The sequence below is a fragment of the Lepus europaeus genome, chromosome 12 (assembly GCF_033115175.1).
Source record: "Lepus europaeus isolate LE1 chromosome 12, mLepTim1.pri, whole genome shotgun sequence".
NCBI classification, from domain to species: Eukaryota; Metazoa; Chordata; class Mammalia; order Lagomorpha; family Leporidae; genus Lepus; species Lepus europaeus.
In genome coordinates this window covers 24,244,067-24,259,409 of record NC_084838.1, presented here as the reverse complement: position 1 = coordinate 24,259,409, position 15,343 = coordinate 24,244,067, and positions in this window count along the sequence as shown.

The window sequence follows — 15,343 nt, the reverse complement described above, 5'->3', positions numbered from 1 at the left end:
CACAGTGACTCCTGTTGTTCATTTAACAATTAACACTCTTATGTATGATGTCAGTGACCATTTGAGGCTCTTGACATGAGCTGCCTAGGTTATGAAAGACTTTTGAATCCACAAATCCGTCAGTATTTAGACAAGGCCATAAGCAAAGTGGAAGTTCTCTCCTCCCTTTAGAGAAAAGTACATCCTTCTTTGATAGCCATTTCTTTCTGCTGGGGTTTCACTCAGAGATCCTTCATGTAGAATATTTTTTTTACCACAGTATCTTGGATTTCCATGCCTGAAATGCTCTTACAGGCTTTTCAGTCATACCAGTAAGCCTTAAGGGCTGATTCTCAGGTCAGGTGTTGCTTAAAGCAATTGGCATTCTTTGAGTCTGCTGTGTGGACTGCTTCCCATGTTGGAACATTCTCTTCTTTTTAATTCTACCTACTATAATTACCCCACACTTGATCCTATTTATATGGTCATTTTAACACTTGATTCTATCTATATGTTCACTTTAACACTTAATATGATCATTTTAACACTTAAGATGACATTTTTTTCACCCAGCTTAATGGGATTTGGGGTCCCATGGCAAGTTTTTAAACTGTACCCTTAGAAGTTAGTTCTTAGGAATATATGCAGACCCATACAGCTTTACAGTTATAAACTTCCTCCTCCATCTCTTATTCCCACTCATATTTCTTACTGAGATCCATCCTCAATTGACTTTATATACACGTGATTAACTCTGTGTTAAGTAAAGAGTTCAGCAAGTAGTATAACCCAGGTTTTTGGACTCCCATTCCCAAACTTGCACACTTAGGTGTGCTGTAGCCTTCAGTGACATCCTGTATTTCATAGGATGGAAACATAATTTAAAAAGCAATCTATTTCCTAAGTACTACAAAACACAGCCTCAAAGCTGTGATCATTTGTTTAAGGAGCACATTAAAATAACATACATCAATGAATCTCTGGTAAATATATCACTCTATAGGAACTTTGGGAATTAGAAAAATGACCAAGCCTGTAACAGATTTTTCAAGAAATTTATAAAGAAGTTTTCTATTCTAAGATCTTGTTCATGGCTGGTGGGGAAGCAAAACAAGAAGTTTAAATAGTGATTAGTTGTCTTCCTTCATGTCTGATTTCAATGCAGCCTTCTCCATCAGATATTTCCTAGTTTCCCCGGATGGATGTTTTTCTTTTGCCTCTGAATTCCCAGAGAACCTTGCACCTCTCTTAGGAGATGGATTGTCCATGTCTACCTTTTATTACAGTTAGTTACATACATAGGCATATTCCCAGGAGCACTTCTAGTTTCCTGTACTGATCACAGATTTTTTTCCTAAAGGAAACGTGGAAGGTCCCAAACCACAGTATTCTTTAAGTATGATTTATTGAGGTATAATTTACTTACAGTGAAATTCATCCATGAGTTCTGACAAATGAATCCAGGTATGTGATCACCTCTAAAATCAAGATAGAGAACATTTCCAGCACCACAAAGCATTCTCCTGGGCCTTTTGTTGTCAGTCGCCTCTCTATGCCTTTAGCCCCTAACAATGACTGACCTTATTTCTGTTCCTATGGCTTTGCCTTTTCCAGAATGTCATGGAAAGGAGTCACACATGCTGTAGCTTTTTGTGCTTAGTCGTTTTTGCTCTAAGCCTCAGTACTTTGCAATTACACCCAGGGAAAATAACTTACTCATGCCTTTGTGAAATTCAGGCTAAGTAGACTTGCTCACCAGAATCATGCCTGGGGTGAGACAGTGGTCTCAAGGAAGGAGCAAAGAGGAAAGAGGAAAACAGAAACTGAGACAGAGACAGAAGAAAGGTTTAATATTTATTGTTCTGCTCTTTCCTCTTTAGAAACTGACAGTGTGTACAAAGCACTTCCAATGTGTTCAGCCTGTTTTGTAACCCTACAGATTGGTATCATCCCTATTGTGTAAGTAGGGTAGGGTTTGTCCCCTACCAGAATGGTAGTAAGTAGGTACCAGGATTGAATCGAGCTCTGACTTGAGGGACTTTGTCCTGTGGACTTCTTCTTTCGTCCCCAAAGTCGAATACGGGAGCATTAAGCGATGAACTGTGAGCTCCTGAAGGTCTCATCAGTAGAAACCCAAAGGATAGCACTGGGCCCACTGGTGAAGGTGCTCATTAGGTTCTGTTCCGTGAAGTAACCAAGAAGCCTCCTTCCTTTTGATGCTTCTAATGCAAATGCACTTAATTTTCTTTCCCTGTAACTCACCTGGGAGTGGTTACACTGTCACATTTTTCTCATTTTTCAAAATTTCCATTTTTTGCTTGAAGTAAAACATAAATTATCTCTCGAGCCCTGTGTTTTGGGATGGGGCACATTATCTTGACACATGCATTGGAGGAGTGTGAATGAGTTCCACCCATCCCCTTTTGTATTGGCTGTCATTTGAATGAAGACTGTGGTTTATATTCATTTAAGACGCCTCCAGGGGCTATGTTCAGTTAATCATTTCGTATTATGTTCTTTAGCTAGACCACAAGGAATAAAGCTCAGCATTAAGTAAAATGAACTTAAGATGAATACCTGGGAACAATTTTAATAAATATTTTATGACTTGGATCTATTTGATGTAAAATAGGCTAAGTATAAGATAGTATTGAAGTGAAAGGAAAGCCTAGTCTTACAGCATTTTTTAAGATGCTGACAAATCAATAGAGTTGTGTGGCAAATTTCTTCCCAAATAATTTTTGTTGTTTTTCTAAAAACAACCTGAATGTTTTCAAGTAGGTAAATATGTCAGGAATGATGACAATATTAATCATTTTGTGGAATTTTCCAAATGATATCTATAGTGAAAAAATGCTATTCTGGCATGTAAACCTATGTACTACATGAAAAGTTTCTAAAATATTTCAGGCCTCTGGGAGGTTTTTGAGCCTCTGAATCTCCCATTTTCCCTTTATGTAATTCCATCTCTTTTGGCAAGGAGCTTTTACTAGGGAAGGACAATGGCACCTGGTTATAGGTTTAAGGTTTTTTTATATTAAAAAAATTTAATACCCTGCTTAATATTCTACAGATTTGTAATGAAATTCATGCAGAGTATTTTTTTAAATCATTTTAAATGCTAGATGTATGGGATCATGCTAGCAGTCACTGTTCAATGAACTGATTGGTTGTGCTCCATAGCAGTTCTGATGTGTCAGACTCATGGAGTAGTCTTGGCATAGTTGTACACGCATCTGTGTGGCTGTGATAGAGCAGACTCTCAGCATCATCATTGGAATCCAGGCCAAAGGCACTCATCCACTATATCCAATAAAAGCCCTACATTATTATAAATTATTATAAAAACTCAAATTATTGTTTTTGGTTACTTGCTTTGAACTGAGAGCATGGTGAATGTCCAAAAGGGAAATTAGAGAACAACTTTTTGCCTTAGAAGAAGACATACTTTTCTACCAGCTTTTCACTTGGCTGCTACTCCTTCCTTATACTGAGGAATGGGGACAGGGACTAGAAAAGGACAGGGATGCTGAGGGCTGAAATCAGAGTAAACATTAAGGTTTGAGAGTCAGGAGGATTTGAGTACCAGGGAGAAAGCATGCAACTAGAACTGGCCACAGGCTTAGAGCCAGGCACTTGCCTAAGCAGACAGAGAAGCCAACAGAGAAAAGAGTACAGTTTTACCAGTGTCCAGGGAGTCAACAAGGGCAGGGCCACTTCAAGATCTTATGTGCAGAGAGCACTGGAGGACTCCAGGAAGAACAGGTGCAGAGAGCTGGACCAGAGGGTTGGACCTCCCAGGAGGTCCATGTGGCATGAAATACAGAGGTGTGAAACCCAGAGGACAAAAGCACCACAAAACCTGAAATTCAGAAGCTTCAACTCCTTCTGCCCAACCTCCAGGTGCCCCATTTATTGCCAGGTCCTATCAATCTTACCCCCCACCCTACCCCTGCCGCTGCCCCCGCTCCACTCAGATCTGCCTTTTTCTTCTTTATCCAAAGGTAAACTATGAAACTGAGACCACAGGCTCAACTCCCAGATTTCCAGTGTGTAAACCTCCACTCTGTCACCTACTTGTTTTGAGACTTGGGTTAGTGGCTCCCTGGGTCTCAGTTTTCTCATCTGAAAAATGTGAATGATAATGCTTGTACCTATGTTATGACTCACTGGGAGTCCTAAATGAAATAACCCTGTGAAGCACTCACAGGGGAGCTGACATTAAGCAAGGACTCTGTTGGTTGCTGTATTAGATTCCTAGGGCTGCCATATAAATTACCACGGAGCAAATGACTGAAAATAGCAGTTTTTATCTCAGAAGTTACAGGTCTGAAAGCAAGGCGTCAGCAGATTCTGGCATCTCTGAGGGTGAATCTGTTCTGTGCCCGTCTCCCACCTCTGTTGGCTGCTGGAATCCTTGGCATTCCTTGGCTTATGGAAGCATCTCTCCAGTCCCTGCCTTTGTCTCCCTGTGGCCTTTACCTCTGGGTCTGTATGTCTTAAATCTCTTCTCTTGTAAAGACAACAGCCACAGGTACTGGCTTTAGGACTTGGGCTTATCTTTTGGAGGCCACTGTTCAGCCTGTTTGTTATCATTATGATGTTCAATTCAAGGCCTTGTCCTGTCTTGATTATACCATTAAAATAGTGTCTCTGTCTACAATCTTCACATATGGTAATCCATTCTCAATGAAATGGCCCCAGTAAGCTTCCAAAAATTTCTCCTGCTTACATCTTTCTTTGCCCCTCCATCAGCTATAGGAGGATATCTGATGTGTTGAATGAAGCTTTGACATGGAGCCTGCCTAATTTCTGCCATGCCATTTCCTGGACCCTCTATCTGCCTTTTCCAAAGCAGGATGGCTTCCAGTGCCCCCCACACACTGAGTTTTATCCCTCCTGGCCTTTGCATCACTTGCTCTCTGCTCACTGGGGGCTGTGTTTCCGAAATGTAGATTCTGATTCAGTAGCCCTAGGGTGAGCCAAGAATCTGCTTTTTAAACAAGCTCCAGATGATGTCAAGGCTGTGGTCCACAGACTAACTATGTGGTTAGGGGAATCCAAAGACACAATGCACAACCTGACCAGGGGCTTGGTGTCAACACAGTGTCCAATTGTGACCGTGCATTGTGGTTCCTAGTAACACCAAGCTGGACCCATTTCTACTCTTTTCCTACCTGGGGTCTATGCATCCTTTGAGATTAAGTTCTCCTTACTTAACATAGAACTAATCATAGATAAATTAAGTTAATTGAAAATAGATCCCAGTTAAAAACAAGAGTGGGAAAGAGAGGCAGGTGCTGTACAGATCGACACACCTAATTCACCTAAGAGTGAAGCTAAAAACTTGCCATGGGACTCCAAAGGCCATTTAGCTGGGTGGCACTAATCCCATCTTATGTGATAAAGTGATCATATTAAGTATGGAATTGATCATATAGATAGGACCATAAGTCAAAATGATCACATAAATAAGATCAAGTGCCTGGTAATAATAATAGAATTATAAAGGAGAGAAAGTTCCAACATGGGAAGCGGGATCCACAGCAGACTCATAGAATGACAAACGCACTAAACAGCACTCTGACCTCAGAATCAGTCCCTAAGGCATTTGGATCTGACTGAAAATCCCATGAGAGCATTTCAGGCATGGAAAGCCGAGACATTGTGGCAAAAATGTTTCTGAATGAAAGATCTTTGTGATTGAGACCCCAGTGGAAAGAAGGGGCCATCAAAAAAGGATGTACTTTTCTCTGAAGGGAGGAGAGAACTTCCACTCTGCGTATGGTCCTGTCTAAAAGCCGATGGAGTTTGTGGACTCAAAAGGCTTCCCTAGCCTTGGCAGCTCATGTCAAGAGCCCCAGGTGATCACTGATGTCGTAAATAAGAATGTCAGTTGTTAAATCAACAACAGGAGTCACTGTGCACTTGTTCCCCATGTTGGACCTCTGTCCCTAATGAGGTGTACTATGAGAATCAACGGTAAAACTTGTCTTCAAACTGCACTTTATACTTTGTGTGTCTGTGTGGGTGAGAATAGCTGAAATCTGTACTTAGTATAGGTCTTAGTATAGGTCTTTTGTATATAAAGTCAATTAAAAATGAATCTTAATGGAAAATAGAATGGGAGAGGGAGAGAGACATGGAATGGGAGTGAGGGTGAGAGGGTGGGAATGGGGGGAAGAAACACTATATCTCTAAAAGCTATCCATATGAAATTTGTATTCATTAAATAAAAACCTTCAAAAAAGAAAGAGAGATTAAGTTATTACTTCATCTCTTCTGAGACATCATTCTGGATCTTCCTTGGCCATTTCACCAGATACCAGGCTTCTTCCTCCTGAGCCCTACAGTATCTTGAACCCATCCCGGTCACTGGATTATATACACTGCTCTGTGAAGTCTGCCAGTGTTTCTGTTTTTCCTTCAAGATTGCACCCTGTTCACTCTACATTCCCAATGCCAGTGCAGAAGTGGAAGGTGTTGAAGGAGTGAGTGGATGAATGGAAGGAAGGGAAAGTGGCTTGGTGGATGGATTGATGAATAATAGCTAGGAAAAAAAGTAAACTCTGAGTCAGTGATCATGTGGAACCACAAGGTGGAAACTGGACTGAAGCTGGGCCCATCTGTGGTTAGAAGAGCTGGCCAGTTATTAGCGAGGAGGGAATGTGGCTACTCTGGGTTCATATTTGTGAAGTGTAATTTATGAGCAGCTGTGTGTATGTCTAAAAATCCTATATTTGATGCCCAAAGTGACTGCTGAACAAACTCATTATAGCTCCCCAGAGTAGTCTCTCACTTTCCAAAGTTCTAAATGAAAGAAGCCTCCCATTTGGAGTGGATAAAATATGACTCTCGCTCTTAACACTTTTATATGAATGGGATTCACTCGGTGCTGATTTTTAAAATACTAGAGATTCTGATGAAACCCATCTGGGGCAGGCTTACTAATGCATGGAGAGGTCAACACTGCAACCCTGGCTCAGCCACATCTGCACGGTGCAACCTTTGTTTCTTAATCCTTCGTGTCTGAAGTGGAGAAAATAATTGTGCCTCTTCCTAGGACTGTGGGGTAGTGCTAGGAGAGTTTGGCACATGTCAGTGTGCCATAGCATTGCCTGTAGCCTTCGCCATAATCACCGTCATCCTCATCAATGAGATCTGGATTTCTAAATCTGGTCGTGTGATAGAAATGACCTGGGAGATTTAAGGACAGATCCTGGTATGATCGATATGGAGTAGGTCTCAGACAAGGGTGTAGTTTTAAAAATCATCCACATGCAGAGGTCTGATGTGCAGTCAGTGGCGTTCTGGTAGCCCCCAGATCACCTTCTCTACTGAATGTGCGCAGGAGTCACTGGGGGTGGTGGTGGCAGGAAGGGTTACCAAAATGTAGATTCTGATTCAGTAGCCCTAGGGTGGGCCAAGAATCTGCATTTTAAACAAGCTTCGGATGATGTCTAGGCTGCTGGCCACAGATGAACTATGTGGTTAGGGATAATCCTGTGTGAGAGGAAACCCCCTAGGCCCCAAAGACACAACGTACAACCTGACCAGGGGCTTGGTGGTAACACGGTGACCATTTGGGACCATGCATTGTGGTTTCTAGTGACACCAGGCCTGACCCACCCCTACTGCCACATTCCATCCAGAAGCTTCCCCAGCCCCTCACAAAATGGTCAAGCCCTGGGAGGAGAGGCAGGCAGGCTCAGTCTGACTTCTCTGCTAAGAGTTGCGAAGTGCACATAGTTACCATCCCAGGAGTGTGCTCAGAGGAAATGCTACACACTCAGCACTTAGCTCCCCAGAGTGTGAAGCTGAGGGTCATCGTTTGGCTCACGAAAGGGCCATTTGTGTGTGCGTGTCAAAACTGCCGAGTCAATGACCTGTCCGACGGGAATAGTAACGTCACCTCTGTTTTGGGTACAAATAATTTGAGTGTTCTCTACACATCATGAAATGCCAAAGCCCCTAGCTCTCGCTTTGGTCCGGGTGTAGTAACACAGAGGTCTACAACCAAACTGGGCAAGGAAGGGCCGCAAGATAACATGAGAGCCTGCTAAGGGGGCCTGAAGCTTTCATGGTTGGGGGCAAGAGCTGCATCTTCTTGCAAGCTCTCTGTGACTTTCCCAGAGCAGTCCTCCATCCCCCCTGAGCAGAGGCCCTCACTACCTGGGTTGGCAAATGGAATTCACAGCTTCATGAAGTTGCCTGTAAGGCAAAGACATGACACTGGTTTCTGTGTGGATTTCCTGTCAACCCCATCATCCTTCTGCTGCATGTTAATAACATGCAAATAGTGAGTCATTTACATAGCTGATTACAAAATCTCTGCCTCTTACATGGCAAACCTGACCCTTTGGTTTTTATTTCAGACTTTAGATTCCAAAAGACCTAGAGACAACACTGTTTTTCTTTTTAGAATCTGGGCATTGTTTATGCCCAACACCAGAAAAACAAAAGGCAACATATACTTTTGCATGAGGCAAATGAGGCAGCTGATTCCCCAGCACAAGAGAACCTGACTGGTTCAATGCATGGGCCTTATACACCTGCCAGGTTGGATGAAGGGAAGGAGGAAGGGACAAAGGGAAGGCAAGAAAAAGGAAGGGCAGGAAGAAGGACAAATAAAGAAGGAAAAGGAAGGAAAGAATGACGGGAGAAGTCAGCTCCCTTGACTGTCCTCTTTATGGTTGTTTTTGGAAGCCTGTCCCTGAGAGAGGAGGATGTGCCAAGTACTTCAAAAGGAAAGGAATCTCAAATGCATGTTTATCATTTTACGATATAGCTACCTGTTCCCAAGCCATCAGTAGTCCCACACAAGCTTCTACTTCCAAATGACAAGTCTATCGCCTAAGATGACTAAATCTGCCACGGTGTGACCGGAAGCTCTCTGCGCCTCAGTTTCCTCTCCTGTAAAGTGGGGACAGCAATAGTGCTACCCTCAGGGGACTGTTAGGAAGATTACATTGGTTAATATTTATGAAGCTTTGGATGGATTCAAGGGCACAGAAGCACCTCGTAAGGGCTTATTAAATACAAAAAAAAATACCCTTAAGTTCAAACTAGTCTATCCGAGCCTCAGTTTAAACTTTCATTGACTTTTGAAAGACATTTGAAACTTTCAGGTTTTCACTTGAGTTGGTTTGTTTCTGCCTTATGATAACTCACAAAAACACTAGTTTGTATTCTGATTAAAGTGGCAAAAGTGTATCTTGACCCATTTCTTCCCCACCAATAGTCATATTCTCATCAAATAAATGTCTTCTTTGCAGGCTGTTGCTGTATTCCATTTTACATATTTTAAAATAATTGGATTATCAAATTTAGGATTTTATTTGCGCAGAAGGCAAATGTAAAATCTCGAGGCTGCTCCACAGTGCATAGATGCTGAAGTTTGCAATGTGACACCCATTTGGCACTCACCTCATTAGGTCACCACCTTGGAAAGACTGCTGCCCCTTAGCAATGAAAAGCCGCACCATTTGTTTTGGCTTGATCCAGCCTAACAGTGTCTTTAATTCAGCAGCAGACTGTTTTTCTTGGAAGCTAGAGAATCCAATGGTTTTGGATCAAGTGCGGATTTTGCCTGGAAGTTCCACACTGGAAGTAACATGACTTCACCCAACAGTGGTTGGGGGAGGAAGCCAGGAAGGCCTCTGGAAAGTGGATTTTGAATATTGGAGGGTATTCATAATGGTTGCTGATGGGACAGGACCTAACTCTGTTGGAGGCTGCTGTGAACAAACTATTTTACTGTTGTTTCAATACCATACTGTGAATTAGTTAAATGAGTTTGAAATGTAGGGTCCTGATAACTGTTTTTATTTTTCTTTTGTTTCCACCTGGTGTAGAAAGCAGTTTCAAGCTATTATGGGAGGCAAGAGTGGATTGAAAGGTATCTACTCTATGCAGACTCAAGGCACATACAATGATGAGACAATGAGTGGAGGTGCCCCTGGCTGGTGGCCACTGAGTCCAAATGAACTTTAGTGGGAGAAAGATGGTGTAGGGAGCCCCAGCGCAGGGAGGAGATTCAGGTTCTTATGTCTTTCCTTCGCCAGCAGCCCTGGATGGGATCCAAAGCAAGGCAGCTCTGAGATCACTGAGACCAGGCAGATCAGGCAGCCATTGGGTGGCTAAGTTTGGGGGCTACAGGCCTGAGAAACACTTCCAGGGCTCTTGCATTCATAACCAAGGTGACCTTCCAGCTCTTAGAGAGAGATCCCCCTCTCTTGTCTCTCTTAGTTTCTAAAAGCCCAGAAATTGTACACAGAATGCTGTGTGGGATGTGCTTGCCTGTGAGAAAGAGTCCATGGTCTTACCAGATTCTCCAGAGGATTCTGTGACCTACCCTCCCCTAAAGCTTAGGCTCAATGCCTGGACAGTAGCAAAAATCACCCAGTAGAACATTTTACACTTTTGTCTCCTTCAATCTCTCATGATAAATGTGGCATTTAGCATACCCTAAATGTTACAGAAGGGTTTGTACAGCATCAAAAGTCCTTGGATTACGAACTCTACCAGTAAGAAGCAGCGACCATGTTTGCAAGTCAGGAGCATCTGTGAGTGAATGCCGGTCTAGACTGAAGGGCTACACTGGGTAGACCTGGGCACACGTGGTCCTGGCTGTGCAAGCCACTCAGTAGCTTTAACTGGAACACAGGCACACCTATGTAGAAATACATCCAGAGTGATACAGACACCAATCAATAAATAAGGTGATGGTCATAATTATAAGACAGAATTCATTAAGCATCTGCTATATGCCAGAAGCATTGGATATACTATTTCATTTGATTGTCACAATAATCCCGTGAAATAGATACTATTATCTTTCCCATTTTATGGGTAGAGTTACTTAAACTCTTAGACATCAGGTAAATTTCTCAAGGTCATTAAGAGGTAGAACTGGGATGTATGCTCAGCTTTATTCAGCACACTTCATCCCAGCTTAAGTAGCTTCATTTTGTGCAAACAATCATCATGGTGGCTTGGGGGACACCAAAGAATCTGACAAAATCTCCTTCCAAACAAGACTTTATCATTCTTAGCATTAACTGAAAGAGTGACAAATCGAGCCATCAATTTGCAAGTCTCAGGCTATGTTAGGAATTGAGAAGGATAACCACTTTTCCTTCTCAAAGGGACTGACAGGCATACCCTGAGGGGGTGGGATTTCTGGAACTCTGTGAAGTTAACAAGAGGAGACTTGGAAAGTTAGAAGAGGGAGGGGGAGACTGCATTCCAGGCATAGCTCATGGTATGAGAAAGCACCAAATTTGGAGTGGGACAAACAGATGAAGAAGGTGTCAAGTTCTCTAGGGAGGAGTAGAGGGTGCTGGAGGCCAAATACAGGGAAAATCTCTGACAGGATGCTGTGGTGACTTAGCTGAGCCTAAAACAAAGAAGCACCCTTGAGCCTTAGAGACTTCCCTCCCCCTCATTCCAACAAAAGGAAGATCCATGCAGTGAAAGGGACGAAGTCTCTGTGTCCTAACAGCAGCATCATCACAATCTTAAGGAGTTGGGGTACCAAGAACTCAACCAACCCCCCAACTAGTAGAATACAACAACATCCCTCTTCTTCACCTTCCTCCCAAAATAAATTCCCCCTAACAGCTGCTGTGATACCCCAACAGAGAGCAAGCTCAACTTTGCCCCAGAAGTAGGCCTGCCAGCTTCCCCTCTTCCTCTCTCCCTGGGGACAGATGCTATTTTCACTGGGGAGGCCTGGAGACCTGTCCAAGCGTCCATTTCCTGAAAGGTTGGGACAGATTGCGGAGCTCATGGGAACTAGGGGACTGCCCTCTCTATACACGCGATCAGAAGTCTTGTTCATGCTCACTCCCTTCTCAGAGGGGACAGGCATAGGTGCTATGGCGACAACACCTTTCTGGGACGAGCCAGCCCAGGACCCAGGCCCAGAGCCTCTGGAGGAGCTCCCTTCCCTGTGCCAGCCTTCTTCCAGGACCTCCTCCATGCTCTGGCTCCCAGTCAGGCAGCTGCCTTTGTGTCTATGCTTTTTCCAGCACCACCTCCCCAAGTGTGCCTTTCCCTCTAGTGGGATAAATTTAGCTCTGAATGAATGCAGAAGGGAGAACACATTAAAGTAAACACAGACCAAATAGCATTCAAATTCGGGTTTGGCACGCACACAATCGACACAGAAGATCCAAGTTTTTCTGTGTCTCTCTCTCCAGCTGATTTCGGTTTCTTCTGTCTCATCTTGAGGCCGCTACACCCTTTCCTGCATTTATTTTATTAAATATGCAGTTCAGAAGGTGGGGCTGTTTGTCTGCAGCAGAAATCCCCTGAATGACTGAGGCATATCGAGGAGTCCAAGAGAGCCAAAGGTGGCATTGGTTTGACTCTCAGAAACCCATCTGAAATTTGGAAGCATCGTGTATGGTAGGTGTTAGTGCAGTCTTTTCCATACGTTCCATGGGTGTCTTGTATAGTGTTTACGAGTACAGAGCCCTCTTGTGTAGTGTGTACTAATACAGAAGCACCTTGTATAGTATGTACTAGGACGATCTTTTCTGGGCTGAGCCTGTGGCCGGTATAGAGTGTCTTTCACTCCTACAAGTATTTCCCCACTGACCAGTCAGTGTATCCCTCAGTCCCTAACTCTAAAGTTTTTTTTTTTTTTCTTTCACCATAGTTCTTCACACTTAGAGTTCTCAAAGCACTTTCTTCTTTACGAGCTCTGTGAATTCTCAGGAGTCTTACTTGGGTCCCCTGTTTCTTGTTTACAAATAGGACACCAATTCCCTCTTTAGAAATAGAAATTTCAGCACAGAGCATTATGTGACTTGTACAATAAGTGGCCGAGTTAGGATTAGGACCTAGGATTGAGATGTTGTCCTGTGTTCTTTCCACTCTGCCTTGAGATGCTTTGGGGAAAGGCCATCTTGTCCAGGAGGCCCCAGCTGGAAGAATTCAACACAAGTTGGGAGCAACTTCGGAGACTGGCTCAGAGAGGCTGGACATGAGCTGGATCAGTTTTGCCCGTGTATGGAGGGGAGGTGAGGAGTGGCATGCAGGGCTGAGATCTCCATCGTCCCACAGGGCATCAGGAGGGCACAGCATCCATGGGTGGTAGGAGCTGAAGCCAGCCTTTCCCAATCTCATGACTCATTCCCCAGGCAGCAGGATGGACAGGATTTAGTTGATCGGCCACCATCCCTCCACTGCCAACCCTGCAGGAAATCTCTCCCTTGTCAGCAGTGCTGACTTGCAGAGAGTACATGGCATTATCAAATCACGGTTCACAATGAAAGTGTCAATGGCCAACACTACAAAAAGAGATTCCATGCTGACGGGGCACATCGTGATCATTGTGCTAAGGTCAACTAGACAGGCCCCTAAGCTCTCTGACTTGTGTCTGTGGGCATCAGACAACCAGGCTGGGCCAGAACCTGGCCTTCCCAAAGACTTTTCCAGTATGTAGCAAATGCCCACCCAATCCTAGGACTGACTGTACTACAGAGCACCTTTAATATGTAAGCATGGAGCTCTCCTCCTGAAGATTCAAAACTCAAGTTTTTGTTTCCATATTCTCCTAGGACTTTATCTTAAGAATCCTTCCCCAATTCCTGCTGATTTATAGTTTTGAAATTGACCCACTCCAAAAGAAAAGACTGTAGGTATCTATGAATCATTAAGATTCCAGTAAAGAAGTTTCTAAATAATAAATAACACAGAGCAGAAACCTCCCTTTGAAAAGAGAAGTAACTATTCATGTGAGGGCCTTTAAAAATACTGATAGCTCACCACTTTTCTTAAGATTGAAAGGAAGAAAGAAAGAGTGAGCCTGTAGGATAAGGGTTTGACCTGTTAAGATGTGATCCCTTCACATAAACAAGAATAGTGTCTGCAAATACTAACTGATAGAATAAAAAAGGGAGAGAATGATCCAACATGGGAAGTGGGATACACAGCAGGCTCATAGAATGGCAGGTGTCCTAAACAGCACTCTGGCCTCAGAATCAGCCCTTAAGGCATTCAGATCTGGCTGAAAAGCCCATGAGAGTATTTTAGGCATGGAAAGCCAAGACACTCTGGCACAAAAAAAAAAAAAAAAACAAAAAAAAAACAAAAAACCTAAATGAAAGATCTCTGAGTGAGATTCCAGTGGAAAGAACAGGTCATCAAAGAAGGAGGTACCTATCTCTGAAGGAAGGAGAGAACTTCCACTTTGACTATGACCTTGTCTAAATATGATCAGAGTCACCAAACTCAAAAGGCCTCCATAGCCTCGGGAACTCATGACAAGAGCCTAGGGTGATTACTGATGCCATAAACAAGAGAGTCAATTTGTTAAGTCAACAACAGGAGTCACTGTGCACTTACTCCTCATGTAGGATCTCTGTCCTTAATGTGCTGTACATTGTGATTTAATGCTATACTAGTAATCAAACAGTTTTTTATACTTTGTGTTTCTGTGTGAGTGCAAACTGTTGAAAACTTTACTTAATATATGCTAAACTAATCTTCTGTATATAAAGATAATTGAAAATGAATCTTGATGTGAATGGAATGGGAGAGGGAGCGGGAGATGGGAGGGGTGTGTGTGGGAGGGAAGTTATTGGGGGGGGGGGAGCCATTGTAATCCATAAACTGTACTTTGGAAATGTATATTCCTAAATAAAAGTTAAAAAAAAAAAAAAAGATGTGATCCCATATCAGAGGACCTGGGCTTTATACCTGCCTCTGGCTCCTGACTCCAGCTTCCTGCCAATGCAGACCCCGGGAGACGGCAGTGATGGCTCCAGCGATTGAGTTCTGGCCACCCACATTGGGGATCTGGATTGAGTAGATATTTGGGGAGTGAACCAGAGGGTGGGAGCCCTTTCTTTCTGTGCCTTGTAAATAATTTTTTAAATTCCTACATAAAATAGATAAAATCAAATCAGTCACTTGCTTTTGTCTATGAGATTTTTAATGAAGTAATGATTGGTACCTGCCCTTTCTGGAGCACCTTCCACAGCCAATCACAAGCACTTTGTATGTGTTATCCTATTTCTCACAGCAGCCCAATGAGGAGGCTGAGATTCCAGCTTGCCTTCAGAGCGCCTATCTATCCTGTCACACTCAACCCCACTTCCTATCCACACTTCAAAACTCTCATTTCTAATAAAACTTGTCCAAATCAATATCTGAATAACATAGTGTTATCCACAAGCTCATCTGATACAAAAACCCAGTGAGATATCACGTTTTTACATCCATCTTATGACTAAGGAAACTACAGTTCTGATTTGATATGTGATTTGTCCAAGGTATCATAGCTAGGTAAATGTAGCATGATCTCTAACCATCCAGCTCTAATTCCTGTACACTCTCTTTATACAACCCAGCA